Below are 6000 nucleotides of genomic sequence, written 5' to 3' on the forward strand. Positions count from 1 at the left end.
GTTTTCAACTTTTGCATGAGCTGTGCTACTCCCACTATTGGCTTTTGAAAGCCAGTAGGAATTGCTGCTGAGTGTGCCAAAACACCCAGCTGGCAAACTTTGCACATGCAAGTTGTCTGTATTATTGTTGCAATGAATAAAATGTTTCTTTTATTTACTATATTTTTTTCTTCAATTTATTTGTGTCCTCCTTTTCACTATAAAAAAGTTGGTCACCTTAGTATAAAATTATGTTAAAAGCCTATATATCAAGAGAAAGTTTTTAAAAGCAGAAACTCGATTTAATATCTGTTCCAGAAATGAGGAAGACATTCTTGTTTTCTCTTTTTTGTTAGCTTTGAACATATCATAAATTAGGTGAGAGATATCACCAGTCAAAATTTTACAGAGGAAAATGTCTCTGCTTACCAATTAAGCTCTAAAATAATCAAAAAGAGAAAAGGTGGTTGCTACTTAACTTCTGAGCGAGTTGAGGTCCTAATTCATCAGATGATCTTACCAACCTGAAAGCAGCCTAGCCTTTTTCTGTTCTAAACAGCTTCTTGGTTATTAATTTTTCCTTCCAGAGAATGTCACAGCATGTAAAACAGGAAGAGCAATTTTCAATTGACCAGATAAATTGGTGTACATGATAACCTTGTACAAAACAGTTTAAATGGTATATTGTTGAAGAACTCCAGTGTTCTCTCAGTGTGAGGCCAGGAACAATTAACCAAGGGTGAAAGAAAAAAATTGAAATCCTAGTTTAAAATGGATCGATTGCTTCCCTTTCAGGGGAAAAAAACTAATTTGAATAGACATGCCAGCAAATGTATCCTGAAGCCCAACTGTAGAATTTCCAGTTGCATCATTTATATGTGTCTGTTGGATGGAATCTCTGATTGTAATCATGTAATTGAAAATTGTAAATCATTGGAATATATTTTGGTATTTTGCGCTATTTGGAAGCTGCCCATGCCAGGAGTTAATCCTCAAGGGATAAGTTGCTGCTCCTGAAGGCTTTTGTCTGATGACAGATCATCCAATGAATATTGTAACTCTTCAACACCACCAGATGTTTTAGCTACTGAGATTATTATGACACTTGAAAGAAGATTAATGATGTTGCACTTGGTTTTGGAATGAATCAATTCCTGTGAAATATTTTTTTTCTCTTTTCTTGTATATTATTATGCATATCCGAAACTGCTATTTTTCATCTTTAAACATGCAGGAAGCTAGCAATGGTTCTCTTCAGTAAAATCTCCTTGAGCTTAAATGTATGATTGATAATCTTTCTGGAGTGATTCCCTTCCCCTCACTGTATATGTTGTGTAATTTTTTTTTATAAAGGAAAAGGAACCACCAGATGTGTTTACGACAAGAGAAACAAAATGCTGTCTGGTAGACAAAATTTAAGAATTCCATAAACTGGCAGTCCTCAACTTACAACCACAATGGAACCCAAAATCTCCATTGCTAAGCAAGACAGTTGTTAAGTGAATTTTGTCCCCTTTTACAATTTTTTTTGCCACAATTGTTAAGTGAATCACTGTAGTTGTTAAGTTAGCAACAGGATTGTTAAGTGAATCTGGCTTCCACATTGACTTTTCTTGTCAGAAAGTCACAAAAGGTGATCACATGAGACTGGGACACTGAAACCATCATAAATACAGGCCCATTGCCAAGCGTCGGATTTTGATCACCTGATCACAGGGATGTTGCAACAGTCCTGTGAAAAATAGTCATAAGTCACTTTTTTCAGTGCTGTAACTTTGAATGGTTACTAAACAAATGATTGTAAGGACTACCTGCGTAGGGTACTGCAATATCCTTTTCACAATCCTGTTATAGAATGTGGGGAAAAATAAAATAAATTCAAATCTTTTCCCATACTTCTAAGAGCTTGTCAAGGGAATTTGATCTGCAGTTCCCAGAATGTTCAGATGTATGGTTTCAATTTTATTATGTGCATGTATAAACTTTAAAGTGAAAGAAATCGATATAAGAACTACTTCATATAATGATTAGCTTCTCGTCAATGGGTGAGCAATGTTTCAGTCCATTTCGTAAGAATGAAGCTATGTTGCCACCACCACCTGAACTCTCTACTGAACAAGTTGAACAAAGTTCCTTTCATGAAAAGACGATTTCAAGAGAGTTAAAACAGCAGGAATGACATTCCCTCAATTCCCAGAGCTTTAAACTTGCCGAAGACCACCATCTTGTCTCTTCATGATGAGCAACTATCTGGACCCTTGTGGGCAATTCCAAGTCCTCTCCCTGTCCAGAGAGAAGTCCCAAAAAGCTGTCTTCAGTTTGCCATTTTTTCCCCATCAGTGCCTGTTAACTGCTTTTCAGATATTAGGAACCTTCAAAATGACAACATTTCACACCAGGTGAGTTTCCTTCAAGCTAAATAAGTTTTAAGTGCAAGTTTAAGGAACTTTATAATGTTTTTTAATAAAATGAAAAAGGTGATTAGAACATTGATTTTAGAAAGTTACAAATGGATTAAGAGTCCAGATAGATTTGAAATAAGATTTTGAAATTAATAATAAGAATCTTTCCTACAGAAAATGCTGTTGCTTTCAATTCTTTAAAAAAAATGATAGGATGGGATTTTGAAGATTGAAAACCAGAGGGAACCAGGTTTCAACTAAAGGAGAATAAGACTTAAATTTGACTTACTAATATAGAATGCAGCAAAATATTTTAACACGACTTATTGAGGGATATTTGTGAACAATGGACAATTAAGAATGTCTGCCATTATAGATAAATTGTTTTTAAAAGATGTTATGGAAAAAGAATAAGTTTTACCAGACAATACTTGAACTGATCTGAAAGTTGGTTTAAAAATGACAACCTACTAGAATGCTACATGGAAAAACAAATGAAACTGGCTGATGTTTTAATAATTAAAAGGGATATATAGATAACAAACTAAAAAATAACCCTAGATTATTTTCCTATTTTCCAGAGTTACCCTGTGGTAAGATGGGCAGCCAATAAATTTTACAAACAAACAAACAAATAAATAAATATATTAAAGGTTAAAGTTTTGAAGAATTTTGTGAGAAGGGACAAAGAAAAAAATGAAAAGAAATCAAGTACTAGAACACTATTTGAAGGAATTAAAGATCAAGATTGTTAAAAGTAAAAGCAAGGAGTATAAAGTTGGTTTAATTGATCAAGTTTAAAATAGATATGGTATTATCTCTCTAAACTTTTGCTGATCAGGATTCAGTGATGAGGTTTTAAGGATTTGTTTATAAAAGGGATGAGATATGAGAAGAATATATCATTTGTTTTATTTTAAGGTAATTTTAGTAAACATTTTTACTAAAAATGTTTTTACTTGTGATGATATGCTTCTTTTCCTTTATTACATTCTTAATTTTCTTTTTTTTCTATTTTCTTATTTTTTTATTCATTTTTCTTAGTTTCTAGTAGTTTCTATCTTTTTAATTGTAATATTTAACAAAATTACTATTAAAAAGTGTGTTACAGATGCACCGGTAGACCCTATGGGGCTATAATATCCATATTTAGTCCACATTTAGGATTGGATGCTAAACTGCAATCATTTGCAGTATTACTAACAGGTGTAGTTTTTATTTTAAATTTGTGCATTTAAGGCACAACTAAATGAGTGTTGAATTGGGGGGGGATGAAAAATGCTATGTAAAATGTCTGGTACATTTTGTGTGCTTTAGAAATGATTGTTAATTATTGTTAATCATGTTGACAATTTTGATGTAGGCTATAATGTTCAGTATATGTATTCAGGATCATAGAGGAAAATATAAAGTTTAGGATTCAGGCACCCATTCCCTGTCTAGTTAATCAGAATATGAAAAAAAAAATTTCACATGTTTGTCTTGGTTCTAGAAAGTTAATCACAGTTATGTATGTTTGCAATTGTGGTATGATGGTTAGCAGAGTCTTCTCTAATAAAGACATGTTGACTTGGGTTGATAGGATATATACTACTCCAAGGCATTTAGAAAACATGTGTTGGGAAAGCTAAATTAGAGTTGGATAAAGCCAATTAAAATCTCCACACATCCCTACAACTCATAGGATGATGTTTGGATGGGTTACTATTTCTGAAATCTAACCAACCTTATAGATTTGTGAGAGTTGAAATGGGGATTGGATGACCTTCATGTCTTTGATCCTCTTAAATATCTCATGTTTGCACTGTGTGGATTTTAAATTTAACTCACACTCCTATTTCAAAACTTTTAAACAAGAAGATAAAAGCTAACACAAACTAATAGAAAGTAAGGAAGAAAAAAACTTTTAAAAGGCAAAAAGTGCAAGAAAAGTAAAGAAGGTGAAAGAATAGAAAAGGAAATATAAAGAAGTAGCTTCCGATCTTCTTTTGTTGTTGTTAGTTACGAAGTCGTGTCTGACCCATCGCGATCCCATGGATCTTCTTTACAATCTCTTTAATCTCTCTCTCTCTCTCTCTAAAGTGACATCACATTGCTCTTCTTTCAATAATCTATCCTTCTAATAATCAAAGCCTTAAATCACAAGTTCATTTTTTTTTTAAATTTTTACACAAAAAGCCCATAAGAGGCTTCCGGTCATCAAAAAATGGGTTCAGTAATACCTTTTCCCTAATCAAAGAAGTCAATTTATCCAATTCAGCAAAATGTGTCAACTTCACCAACCATTGTTCCATGGTGGGCAGTGTTGAAATTTCCTTCTCTGTACATACAGTAATTGCAAATGACCCACAAATCTTGGTTAATCCCTGCACGGGGAGTGTCAGGATTGCCATCGTAAATTGGTGCAGTCAGGTGGCATCTCGCTTTACAGCTGCACTGACTTATGACGACAGTCCCAGCTCCAATTGTGCTTGTAAGTTGAGGACTATCTGTGTTATGGCTAAGGGCTCCTTCTCTTCTCCAAATCTCTATGTTTTAAATGTGCTTTGTTTTTCTCAGTATAATCAGAATGTATTCACTGTATTTATTTTTAAAATAAAAACATTTTAAAATGTATGTTTGGAAGCATGTTTATCTAATCAGCAATGCTAAAGACATGGCATTCTTTAAATCTGAACAATGCAATGCAGTTTTGGCAGCAGCAGTGCTGATTGTTTTCCCTCTTTCAAGTTTTTACAGGATCCTGTAAGAAATTGATTTTCATTCTATAATAACCTTCACCATTATATGATCTGTTCCAGCCAGCAGGACTGTCCGGAAGAAATCTAATTTCAGTATGTCATATCAAGAATACTAAGTTGAAGTTTATTTTCCTAGCTCTTCATTCATTCCTTATAGATGCAACTTGACTATCCCCTTCACCCAGAAGAGGAAGCTTAGCCTCAGTTGCATTTCTTTTATTTATTTTTATTTATATATTAGACTTTTATCCCACCCTTATCACTTTATAAGTAACTCAAGGCAGCGAACATTCCCAATATTCCTTCCTTCTCCTATTTTCCCCACAACAACTACCCTAGGAAGTGGATTGGGCTGAGAGAAAGTGACTGACCCAAAGTCACCCAACTGGCTTTCATAGCTTTGTTGTTGTTGTTAATTGCGAAGTCGTGTCCGACCCATCACGACCCCATGGACAATGTTCCTCCAGGTCTTCCTGTCCTCTACCATCTTCTGGAGTCCATTTAAATTCACACCTACTGCTTCAGTGACTCCATCCAGACATCTCATTCTCTGTCGTCCCCTTCTTCTATTGCCCTCAATCTTTCCCAGCATTAGGCTCTTCTCCAGTGAATCCTTCCTTCTCATTAGGTGGCCAAAGTACTTGAGTTTCAACTTCAGGCTTTCATAGCTAAGGCAGGATAAAAACTCGGGGTCTCCTGCTTTCTAGGCTGGCATCAAACTGGCTGCACATGAAACTCCATTTGCCTGCTTTCGTGAACAGTTTTCCAAATTCAGTCACAGAAGAGGCTACCAAGGGTACTTCTCAGTGCAGGTTTATTATGCCTTTGTTTCCTCTTGTTCATTGGATCTGGTAGAGATTTCCCTTGAAGTTCATTTC

This window comes from Crotalus tigris, unplaced genomic scaffold (genome assembly GCF_016545835.1).
Source record: "Crotalus tigris isolate CLP2741 ecotype Arizona unplaced genomic scaffold, ASM1654583v1 scf7180000024345.2110221, whole genome shotgun sequence".
Taxonomy (NCBI): Eukaryota; Metazoa; Chordata; class Lepidosauria; order Squamata; family Viperidae; genus Crotalus; species Crotalus tigris.